Consider the following 13,516-nt stretch of genomic DNA (forward strand, 5'->3'; position numbering starts at 1 on the left):
TTGGTTTCATGCGTGGTAGCCAATCAGGAATCCCTGTCAGTCCCTGGCAGGTGCTCTGAAAGGATTAGCCAAATAAGTGAATGACAATATAGACACAAACTCAATTCTTCTTAAAGATGCAGTGTACTTATACAATGCTCTACTGTGTGCGTCTGAGAAATACTTTACTGGAATGAATGGCTGCCTCCTGAGTTCTGTTTGGAAAGCCATATCTAAGTGACTTTTCCAGTTTTACAGGCTCAGGTATGTTAATAAGCACTAATTTCCTCAAGCTGTGGAGGGACCTGGACTGTCCGGAGGCGGGGAGCCTAGTAAACTGCCCCCTCCCCCCAAACTGGGCACCTGAATTTAGGAAGCAAAAAATGGAGCCATACCATTTATGCACCTCTCAGTCCTGGAACTCCAGCCACCTCTTTTTGGGTAGTTTAAGATTCTAACTAGAAAATACATTTGCTCACTTCTTGCTCTGTATACACATCTCCATTAAAAGCATTTACTCTGCAGTTAGTTATTTGCCTCTGGGTCTTTAGGCCAGACAAGACTGTGAAATACTTGTGGGCGAGGCCCTTGTCTCATTTATTTTTATTTTTCTACAGTCTGATGCAAAGTTTGATATATAGTATATAATCAAGAAACAGTTTTTGATGGAAATGAATAAGGGCAAAGAGATTGAGAATAACTCCCTTTCTTTGTCCACTAATCTCAGCTGTGTTTTCTATACTCACCTAGAATTTGCAATTCTGGATCTGAGTCTCTCATCCAGAGTTAGTCACTTTTAAAGACAAACATTTAAAGGCCCACAAAAAACCATTCAGTCTTTTGATAAATATTTACTGAGTGCTTAGTACGTGCCAGTTGCTTTGAATACAAGTATGGATGAGACATGGCCCTGACCTCAATGAGCTCACCGTGTCATTAGAGAGCGTATAAGAGCAGTTATTAGTTAATGGTCGTCCAAGCTAATGGTTTTACTCAGAATTCAGCTATCACTCAGCTCTTGGGCACTCTGAGAAATTACTGGGATGGAACATAAATTTGTGTAAACCATGACTTAAAGGGAATAAAATGCCATAACCTTTTCCCATAATGGAATTGTTTTCCAGAAAAAGTGTCAAGTCTCAGAGTTATGAATCTTGAAAGTTTTACCAATACAAACACTTTGGGAAACAAAAGGAAAGAGGAAATGTACAGTGTTTAGTGTTACCCAGGTTTAAAAAGAATTTTTTTTTGATGATCAGATGTCAGGTTGGCAGATCAGTGGCAACAAATAAGGGCTTTTCAAGTACTTTTTAAAAAATCACGACACATATGGAAGAGAGTTTGTATTTTTAAAAAAACTTTCTAAACCCAGAGGATCTCTGGGAAGACTGCTGATAACGTCATATTGTGGTGTCGATTGTATTCTCAGCAGGGAGACCGTAATTGCCTTAATGATGGAAGAGAGGAGAAGAATGTACCAGCCAGAATGTTGGTACCAGAAGTGAGTGAAAATTTTCCCACTTACAATGTTAGTACAAGTCACTTTGAATAGTGGAGTTACATTTTAACAAGCGTTGTGTTCTAAAGACGGCACATAAGGTAAACATTTCGTCAGCATTATCCTTGGAAATTCCTTGGAGAGACGCCTGCTGTTGGAGACCACAATGGCTTCGTAATGTGTCAGTTTTGCTAAATTGGAGCTCCTTTTCCGAGAATTCCCTTCCGCGTCTGGTTCTGGATTAGGGTTGGCCATGAGAAAAGTTTGCATGTGATCTGGAAGGCAGAAGGGAAATGGCAGCCTTGATGCTTGTAAGGGTGAGCTGAGGCCCTGGTTGCTGAAGTAGCTTATGCTTGTTGTGGCTTATCTACTTCTTACCTTGTTGGCAGTGGGGCTGCAGCTGGGCCTGTGGCCCCATCAGCTCCAGTCAGATCTTCTCCTTTAGCTTCTCTAAGTCCTGGACCAAGTGCATGTGTAGCTCCATAGTGAAAGTCACCAGCTACTTCTGCAGATGACCAGCCTTATCAAGACTGGAGGTGATAAGAGATAGATACAGGTTCCATTTTGTTCTCTGGGTTCCAGTTTGCCCTTGTGGGTTCCGGTTTGTCCTTGACCTCCCCCACTTCACATCCAGCTTTTCTTCTTACTGCAGTGTTGCTGACCTACAGCAACTTTAGGCCCACCACCCGATGCCTGGGTAACAGCTTTCCATAAACTTTTTACCAACTTCCATAATTGTATAAGGTCTAATCCTTACATTCCTTATTCTGTCTCACTCATAGTGCTTCTGCTTACCTGTGTGAGTCTCATCCAATACAGAGACTAACATACATCTTTTAATTAATCCACTGATAGTATTTCCCTCTTTCTTCCCATGCTATCCTTAACCCCCATCCCATCGGGTACCTGACGAAGTAGTTGGCTTGAGTTTAAGAACCATGTTGTTCAAAACATACATATCTTTAAACCCTAGATTGATACGCAGTGCAGTCAGATGCACACACAGTGAGAGACACTTACAAGCTCAGGGAAAACCAGATTCATGTTGCCCCTCCAGGTCTCACTACAGAGCGTGGTTCACCGAGCAGGAATAGCACGCAAAATCAGCCATACCTATTTAAGTTGTTGTTCTTTTCCTTTATCTATGTGGTTTCCTTTATCTGTGTGGTTTCCTTTATCACATGTGGGTGAACTTCAGAAAGTTAAATGCACATATAAGGCAACTCCACTGTAAGCACGCTGCTTCTGCATCAGACATTTTCTTCATTTTGTTTCTAGTTTTAGTATTGATGACTTTTTTTGCCCTCAGTTGTTTCGCCCCTGGGCGCCCTTGCTCCGTAGAAAACTGCGTTCCACTCTTTTCCTCTCCTTCCCCTCAATCTCCTCAGCTCCCCCCCCCGCTTCAGCTTTAATCTTTTTTTTTGCTCAACGCCTACAATTTGATATCTGGGTGATTGCTACTTCAAAGTTGGAAAATGAGCAAATTATAGCTGTGGATTTTGTTACTGAAGTGAAATGAGCGTGCCCAGGCCATTTGAAAATTTCATGGGAAACCCTCACAATCCTAAAAGGATTATAGGAGGATCCTGATTTATCCTATTGTTTAGTAAGAAGAGCAAGCTTTCTTGGGGAGCAGATGCTTGGATTCAGTGTTGTCACTTCAGAGTTGTGTAAATCTTATACTGGGCTGTGAGTTTTAATTAATGAACTGCTTACATTCAGGTTGGATTTCTTGATTTATGGAGATTTTGTTTCACCTACATTTCACTTAACTAAACCCGTAAGCTTCAAGCTTGATTTACTGTCTGGTTTCAACTGAAAACACACTTCCTTTACAATATTTATAACTTTCTTAATAGGAGAGTTATTGAAAAACAAGCCTTTGTTCACTATGATGATATTGGAAAATTGTAAAAATTCAAAATAATTTCATCTCCTCACTTCCCTGTCTGAAAGCCCACAGAGATTCCCAATTGCCTAGAAGAGAGCGTCTCAAATTTTTTTCACCTGATATATGTGCCAGCAATTTCCACTTGGCAGACAAACTCCCACAGAGCCTCTCTTCCCAAGGAGGCATACTCTCGGGATTATGTTTGTAACCCATATCCCTCTGGCCTCACCAGTGCAAATGAGGTCAGGGTTTAACCTAGTGTCTCCTGATTGATGGTCTCCACCTGCTTGAGAGCAGGATGCCCTTCTCAGGTTCCTTCTAATTTCTTCCAGGGAGTCTTCGGGAGTGTTTTACATGGGCTCCCAGCCCTCTGCTTGTCCTCAGCTGTTCCTCAGTTGCAGCCCATTGATCTCTGTGCTGGACATGCATTGATGCTGCCCCGCCATGTTGACTTCAAGGTGAGTTACTCCTTTATTACCGGACTAAGCACAGACACAGACCTTTCCCCTAATTCTTCTCAGCCATACTGAAACCAGGTTTTCGTTTTGTTTTGTTTTGTTTTTTTGCGGTACGCGGGCCGCTCACTGCTGTGGCCTCTCCCGTTGCGGAGCACAGGCTCTGGACGCGCAGGCTCAGCGGCCATGGCTCACGGGCCCAGCTGCTCCGCGGCCTGTGGGATCCTCCCAGACCGGGGCATGAACCCGTGTCCCCTGCACCGGCAGGCGGACTCTCAACCACTGCGCCACCAGGGAAGCCCTGAAACCAGGTTTTGATGTCAACCAAAACTTTACTGGAAGCTCAGGAAACAGAGGAAATTACAGAAGAGAAAGTTACAACTGGCTATTAAATATGGAGGCTCTTGGAGCCATCCATTGCAGCCCACCATCATTTTGGGGTGTCTTACTTAGTGATTCCTTGGCTATAGGGTTTCCTCTCCAACTAGCTGCCAGCCAGCAACCCTGCTGAGGATGCCAGCCGCCCTCACCCCCATGCAAGCTGTCTGGATATTTGGGGCTCTATGTCGGAGAGAGTAAAGCCCAGAGAAGGAGTTTCCCCCTCATCTCCAGCTTAAGGTCTGCATTCCCAGTTGTTACTCTCAGTCCCTGGATCTGCCTCTTCCCAGGGCAACTGTGAGTGGGAAGGTCCTCTGCCGACAGGAGAGACCTCATTTCCTATCCACAGCTGGGTCTTGCCTTCAAGGAAACCATAGCAGAACCCAACTGTTCAGCTTTGTGCAAAGGATAGACAGATGTAGGAGGGTCATTTCCTTGTATTTCTCTCTTCTGAATCATAAAGGAAAGGACAGTTTCTTCTTTTCTAATTTTTCAAAATTTGGGTTGAGTAGTTTTAAATAACACCAGGTAAGTTAACTTTTGCCAAATCTAGTCAAGCTTCTCCTCATGCTTTTCCAAGTATGAAGTAAAAATCGTGCATGCATGTTCTTCCTGTGGTCTCAGTTTCTCATGTTCTAGTAACAGCTCCTCAGTTAGAAGCCCACATGTCACTCTAAGACAAGCAGCTTCTTTATTTTATTTTTAAAAATCTTTTATTGAAATATAGTTGATTTAGAATGTTGTGTTAGTTTCAGGTGTGCAGCAAAGTGATTCAGTTATACATATGTATACACATATAAATAAATATCCTTTTTTAGATTCTTTTCCATTATAGGTTATTACAAGATATTGAGTATAATTCCCTGTGTCCTACAGTAGGTCCTTACTGGTTATCTATTTTATATATAGTAGTGTGTATATGTTAATTCCAGGCTCCTAATTTATTCCCCGCCTTTCCCCTTTGGTAACCATAAGTTTGTTTTTTGTGTCTGTGAGTCTATTTCTGTTTTGTAAATAAGTTCATTTGTATCAATTTTTTAGATTCCACATATAAGCAATATCATATGATAGTTGTCTCTGTCTGACTTACTTCACTTAGTATGATAATCTCTAGGTCCATTTATGTTGCTGCAAATGGCATTATTTCATCCTTTTTTATGGCTGAGTAATATTCCATTGTGTATATATACCACATCTTCTTTATCCACTCATCTGTCGATGGACATTTCAGTTGTTTCCATGTCTTGGCTATTGTAAACAGTGCAAGTAGCTGCTTCTTTAGATAGCAAGATGCAATCTAGACCCATACTTAGAAGGAAACCCATCTCCAGAGGAAATAATTTGCAGAATATAAATCTACTTTAAACATATACAAGTTTTTTAGACCCACAGCTTCTCAAACTGTGCATGTCATTTTCATAATAAAATAGCTCATTGATGTGTCAGTCAGTACAGTCTAGTTTATGCTGAAATAACAGATAATCCTCAAATGTTAAGTGACTTAAAGATATATTTCTCACTTATGCTACATTTCTGCCTGAGGTTGGCATGGAGACTTTGTTTTTGTAATTACTCAGAGACCCTGGAGGGAGTAGTTTTCTTCTCAAACTTAACCAGCCTCTCTATGCCACAGGGCAAGAGGTTCTTGCACTGCTTATTAAGTGCATCCAACTTAGCTACATGACCCTCACTCAAACACAAGGGAGCTGAGAAGCTCCATCCTGCAATGACCCTATGCTTTTCCTGACTTTTGAAGCAGTACATTCAGTTGTATATTGAACATCTCACAGTCACATAATAATAGTTCCAAAAAAACCCCAGCTGTTGTACTAAAACAGAGCTTTACATGTGTAACTAATTTTAATCTTAATAATAATTGTATGAGGTAGATACTGTTATTATCACCATTCTACAGATGGTGAAACTGAGATCCAGAGAGAATGAATAACTAATCGTAGCCACACAGTTGTTAATGGTAGTGTTGGGATAGGTAGTCTGGCTTCACCAGCCATACTCTTAACCACTGCACTCCACACGTCCGATTCAACTTTCCTAAACTGAGCTTGTCATCTGCCTACCACCTCCACCCAACGCTACATCTGTTCTTTCTGAATTTTCCTAATTTGGGTAAAGGGCGCACTACCAGCTACCTTGTTGCAAATGTACAAATCTGGGGCTTGTCCTTGGCTGCTCTCTTTCTGTCAACTTCCATGTCCAGTTCAATCTAGCTCTCAAGGAAGGCTGACCTCCGCCACCCTCTTCTCTCATCCTGGGACTGCAGTGCCCTTCTCATGATGCTAGGCATCATGTCCCTCTATAGTCTGCTCTCTGCAGTGCGATCAGAATGAATTTTTAAGAATATATATCTGAAGAATTTGTTGTGTTACTCCTTTGCTAAAAACCCTACAATCATTTCCCAAGATATAAGGTATGACATTTTATTATTGTTGCTTCTGCTGCTAAAACAATGCCTCCCTCCAACACACACACACACACACACACACACACACACACTAATTTAGCTAACAACTGCAAATTTCAGCTTAACTATCACTCCTTTACAGAGACCTTCAGATAGGGTTATGTCCCCCCACCCCGCCCCTTTTTTTAAATTGAAGTATAGTTGATTTACAATGTTGTGTTAGTTTCTGGTGTACAGCAAAGTGATTCACTCATATATATATATGTATATATATATATATATATACATATATATATGTATATATATGCATATATACCTTTTCCAATTCTTTTCCATTATCATTTATTAAAGGATATTGAATATAGTTCCCTGTGCTATGCAGTAGGTTCTCATTTATGTATTTTATATATAGTAGTGTGTGTATGTTAATGCCAAACTCCTAATTTATCCCTCTCCTTGCCCCTTTAGTAACCATAAGTTTGTTCTCTATGTCTGTGAGTCTATTTCTGTTTTGTAGATAAGTTCATATGTATCCATTTTTTTTAGATTCCACATATGAGTGATATCATATGACATTTGTCTCTCTCTATCTGACTTACTTCACTTAGTATGATAATCTCTAGGTCCATCCATGTTGCTGCAAATGGCATTATTTCATTCTTTTTTTATGGCTGAGTAATATTCCATTGCATACGTATACCACATCTTTTTCCATTCGTCTGTTGATGGACATTTAGGTTGTTTCCATGTCTTGGCTATTGTAAATAGTCCTGCTGTGAACATTGGGGTGCATGTATCTTTTCGAAATAGAGTTTTGTCTGGATATATGTCCAGGAGTGGGATTGCTGGATCATATGGAAACTCTATTTTTAGTTTTTTGAGGAACCTCTATACTGTTTTCTGTAGTGACTGCACCAATTTACATTCACACCAACAGCATAGGAGGGTTCCCTTTTCTCCACACCCTCACCAACATTTGTTATTTGTAGACTATTTAATGATGGCCATTCTCACTGGTGTTAGGTGATAGCTCATTGTAGTTTTGATTTGCATTTCTTTAATAATTAGAGATGTTGAGCATCTTTTCATGTGCCAGTTCACTATCTGTATGTCTTCTTTGGAGAAATGTCTGTTTAGGTCTTCTGCCTATTTTTTGATTAGGTTGTTTGTTTTTTGTTATTGAGTTGTATGAGCTGTTTGTATATTTTGGAAATTAATCCCTTGTCAGTTGCATCACTTGTAAATATTTTTTCCTAGTCCATAGGTTGTCTTTTCATTTCGTTTATGGTTTCCTTTGCTATGCAAAAGCTTATAAGTTTGATTAGGTCCCATTTGTTCATTTTTGCTTTTATTTCTATTGCCTTGGGAGACAGACCTAGGAAAACATTGCTATGATTTATGTCAGAGAATGTTTTGCCTATGTTCTCATCTAGGAGTTTTATGGTATCATGTCTTATATTTAAGTCTTTAAGCCATTTTGAGTTTATTTTTGTGAATGGTGTGAGGGAGTGTTCTAAATTCATTGATTTACATGCGGCTGTCCAACTTTCCCAACACCGCTTGCTGAAGAGACTTCTTTTCTTCACTGTATATTCTTGCCAAGTTATGTACCCTTTTTAATGCCTCCACAGTGGGATGTACTTCTTTCTAAAAAGGTCTCAATCTCACATATAGTGACTTGTCCAGTGTTTGTTTTCATCGTTAGAAAATAAGCTTCATGATGGTTGGAAGAACGTTTGTTTGCTGCTGTATCTATGGCACCTAAGCACAGTGCTGGTACACAGCAAGGCATTCAGTGTGTATTTATTGAATGAATGGATGAATACATATTACTAGCAACAAATTACTTGCAATTCACTTCATGGTTGATTCTAACACTGCAGTGGAGAATCTCTGGTTGGGCATTGCTGAACTTCTTTAACTGGCAAAGTATATAAGGTAGTGGGAGAAGTTTGGTTCTGATCTGAGGCCTGAGTTCAGGTGCCAGGTTACCATTGACATTGGTGACTATTGGGCATATTATCTAAATGCTCTACTGTTAATATGCTCATCAGGAAACTGAGAAGAAGAATGACCTCAAAGAACTGGCCTGGAAATTCAGTCATGTAATGTTGGTTCCCTTTCTTAAGCCTAAGGAGTCTCTATTGCCCAGGAGTCTCTCCAAAGCAATTCACTCCTTGCACTTTTTCAACTACATCTTTTGCTAAAGACCTCCAAACAATAGTTCTATCTGTGCCTCTCTCTCTTCCAGAAACATCATCCGTATTTATTCTTGCCAATATTTGTCCATTTTCTGAAAATCCATCTCAGAACTCACCTTTTAAATTAAAATTTCCAATATGCTCCTTTCTGCTTTTCCAGCATTCCAATAGAAAGTTCACTTTATATTCATTTGTGCTTGATCATACCTGTCTTTATGGATATTTCCAGTTGACTACCTGGATAGATTACAACTCCCTGGAGGTGGCTCCTTTGCTTTGTATGCCGCAAAGTGCTTTGTACAAAGTGGACAAGTGAAGTCTTCATCAGTTGTTGTTGAGTTAATTAATTAATTAGCTCATCCTGTCTTGGAAATTCTAATCATATTTGTTTCAGGCTACAGTTGTAAGTTTCAGCCAGGACCATTTTAAACAAGAAAGAAGGAGATCATGTTGACAGGTTATGATGCAGCTACTTTTAGTCTTTATCTTCTTTGACATATATACTAACCCTGGGGTGGTTTTTTTTGGTATTTTTTTTCTCTAAAAAAGATTTCTCAAAGAAGTTATTCCAGTGAGATAGCAGAATTTTCCTTAGTCCATCTGTTAAAACTGAACATGCCAAAAAACAAAAAAAAACTTTGAAAAATACAAACTAATAGCTGAAAAAAAAAGAAAATAAAAACCTCAATGGAGAAAAAAAATAAATGAATGGAATAGTACTGTATCTATTAAATAAATTGACTCTATGGCTAAACCCTCCCCCCACCATAAAACCTCTCTATGTCAGATGACTTTAAAGCTGAATACTACCTAACATATTTTTCTCAAAAGTCTTCCAGAAAATTGAAGAGGAGCTAATACTTCCCAACTCATTTGTGAAACCAGTATTGTCTTGAGAGCACTCCAATATTCCTCATGAACACAGATCCAAAAGACCTTAACAAAGTATTCACAAATTGAGTCCAGCAATATATAAAAAGACTAATAAAACCTGACCAACTGAGGTTTATCCCAGGAAGGTAAGGTTGGTTCAACATTTGAAAATCAATGTAATTCACAATATGGACAGTCTAAAAAAGAAAAACCTTATTATCATCATAATGGATGCAAATAAGACTTTGAAAAAATTCAAGATCCATTCATCAAAAAAAAAAAAAAACCTCTTAGCAAACTAGGAATGAAGGGAATGCCCCAGCCTGATAGAATTCATCTACCAAAGAAATCTACAAAAAACCTTAATGGTGATTAACTCTTAGATCTTCCCACTAAGACCAGAAACAGGGAAGAATTTCCATTGTACTGGAGGTTCTAGAAAGTATAATAAGGCAAGAAAAACAAAAGGCATGTATTTTGGAAAGAAAAAATTAAAACTGTATTCTCAGATGACATGATTGTTTACATAGAAGATCCAAAAGAATCTATGGAAATGCTGCTAGATCTTAAAAGTAAATTTATTGAAGTATCAGGATACAAGAGCAGTATATTAAAAAAATCAGTTGTATTCCATATACTAGTAAGGAACACTGGAAACAGAATATTTTTTAAAGTACATCCAATTTACATTTAAAATAACATCCAATATATAGAATACTTAAAGATAAACCTAACAAAATATGTGCAAAATTTGTATGCTAAAGACTGAAAAACATTGATGACAAAAATAATAGAAGATCTAAATAAATGAAGTGGTGTCCTTATGGATCAGAAAACTCAGTGTTGTCAAAATGTCAATTTCTCTCAAATTGTTACATCAATTAAGTATAATTCCAATCAAAATCCCAGGAGACATTTTGTAGAAATTAATAAACTGATTCTAAAAATTATATGGGAGGGCAAAGGATCTATAATAGTCAAAACAATTTTGAAAAAGAAAAAAGTTGGAGGACTAACTATACCTGATTTCAAGACTTACTATAAAGCTACAGTAATCAGGACAGCATAGGATTGGCAAAAGGATAGACACACAGAGCAACTGAACAAAGTAGAGAGCACAGAAACAGACACAAATATTAACTGATTTTCAGCAAAGGTGCCAAGGCAATACAATATAGAAAGGATGGCTTTTTCAGTGAATGGTGCTGGGGCATCTGGACATCCATTTGTAAAAAGTGTCACCCATATGTATAGTGCCTCATACTGTATTCAAGTGTTAACTAGAAATGGATCAAAGACCTAAATTTAAGCTTAAAACTATAAAATCTCTAGAAGAAAACATAGGAAAAAAATCTTTGTGACATTGAGTTAGGCAAAGATTTCTGAGAAAGGACACAAAAAGCATGATCCATAAAAGAAACATGTTGATAAATTAGATTTTATCAAAATTTAAAACTTCTGCTTTTTAAGTGACATCCTGAAGAGAATACAAAGGCAAACCACGGACAGAGAGAAGAATATTTGCAAAGCACCCATCTGATAGAGGACTGGTAACCAGAATACACAGAACTCTCAAGACTCAAGAAAACCAACAAACCATTAATGTGGGCAAAAGATTTGAGGAGATACTTCATCAAAGAAGAGGTGCACATGGCAAATAAGCACATGGAAAAATGCTCAGTGTCATTAGTTGGCAGTATCATTAGTTAGTAGAGAAATGTAAATTAGAAGCACGATGTGATACCACTACACACCTGTTATAATGGCTCAAATAACAACAAACTGACAATACAAAATGCTGGTGAGGGTGCTGAGTAACTGGAACTCTCATACATTTACTGGTGGAAATGCAAAATGGTATGGTCACTGAGGGAAAGAGTTTGACAGTTTCTTATAGGTCCACACAAAAACCTGTGCATGTTTATAGCAGCATTATTCATAATTACCCCAAACTAGAAACAGCCAAACAGCCAACTACTGGATGGATAAATAAATTGTGGTACACTCATATAATTATAATGGAATATTATTCAGCAATTAAAAGGAATGGACTAATAACACACATACAACATTACTGAATTTAAAAGCAATTTGTTTAGTAAAAGAAGTCAGACTCAAAAGGCTACATACTGTATGATTCTATTTATCTAACATTCTGGAAAAGGCAGAAATAGACATCAGATCTTTGGTTGCCAGGTACCAGGGACTGGGGTAGGGTTGGGGATTGACTACAAAGGGACACAAAGGATCTTTTTAAGGTGATGAAAATATTCTCTACCTTGACTGCAGGAGTGGTTACACGACTGTATAAACTTCTCAAAATATAAGAACCATACATTCTAAAAGATGAACTTTATTGTTTGTTAATTGTACTTTAATTAAAAGCCAACATTTTGTAGGCTTCCTAAAGGAAGCCGGTGTGAATGAAATGATGAGAGAATCAAAACCAGCTCACTGTGGTTGTTCCAATGTCTCTTCCGCTCCAGCTGCAAACACTGTCCCACCTGGAGCTGGGCTTATGGTCATGAGCAGGTGAATTCAGGAGGGAAGGAGGAAACTTTGCTTTCTGAGCATTAGCTGAACACTGGCTGGGAATGCCTTGCTTTATCCACGGAAGACAGCACCAAAATTTAAAAAACCCATCCAAAACCCAGCCAAACAAAAAACAACTACTCTGCTTGAAAATAGTAATTAAAAAAAGAAATTATCTATCATATTTAAAGGGATCTGTCTGACTTTAATACTTTTTAATTAACCCAGTTTGCTAATGAGTTAAAGCCATCTTCAGAAGAGATGTTTCTCTTTTCCGATTTTCACATTTCATTAAACCCATAAATTCTACATCTTGGATGTTTTCTTCTCCACCTCTCAGTGTGTGCATTTCAAAAGAAACAGTCTCATCCTTGAGGTACAAGGAAAACTTCCAGCATGTTTTGCCAAAAAAAAACATTTATTGGGGTAGGGAGCAATAACTCAAGAGATTGCTAGAGCTTGCCAAACTAATACAAGAGCTGTGAAGGCGTTCTAAGTAAAAGAGTGCAGATCAAGTCGTATCCTGAATTTTACATTTTGGAAGACTGCTTTTTTTCCCCTCTAACAGTCTCAGTAGGAGGTCTTACGAAGCATATTGCATATCCATATTGCCAAACACTTCTGAAAATTCAAAGACCAGCACCAAGGTGTTTTGTTTCAAATGTTGGGCCCCACCATTTCCCATGACAGTTGATTATTTTCCCTTCTGTGCTTGAGGCCTGACCTCTTACCGAGGGACTGAGTGGAGATTTGGGTGTTTCCCATGCCTTAGGATCTGGCATAGAAGTATATGACAACCATATTTCTGATATTTTCTTGAATTTTCACAATTAAAAAAAATTTCCAGTTGTCAAGCATTGTGTCCCAGATTTGGAGAGAAAAATGTAATTATTTTATTTAGAAGGGTACAGAAACTTGGCTTAATCAGATCTAATGCCCAAAGATCCCCATTGTTTCTCATCAAATGATACCTTACCTGCAGCAGGTCCATTATTTTGTTATTTTTGTGAGATCAGTATGATAGTATTTAATGGCATAAAAATACTGGGGAAAATGTGATTGTATGAAAAATAAGTCTTGAATATATATAAATAATAATTACTGGATAGACTTACTGCTCAACTAAGGAACAAATGTCTTTATTCAAAACATCAGAAAAACTTTTATTATAATCTATTTGCCTCAGTTTCTTTTAACTTTTGCTTAAGTTTTAAAGTTAAAATGGACTGAATTTAATTATATTTCGGAAGACTTTCTGTATGTAAAAATCAAGAGGACGATTCTTAC

This window comes from Phocoena sinus, chromosome 10, assembly GCF_008692025.1.
Source record: "Phocoena sinus isolate mPhoSin1 chromosome 10, mPhoSin1.pri, whole genome shotgun sequence".
Taxonomy (NCBI): Eukaryota; Metazoa; Chordata; class Mammalia; order Artiodactyla; family Phocoenidae; genus Phocoena; species Phocoena sinus.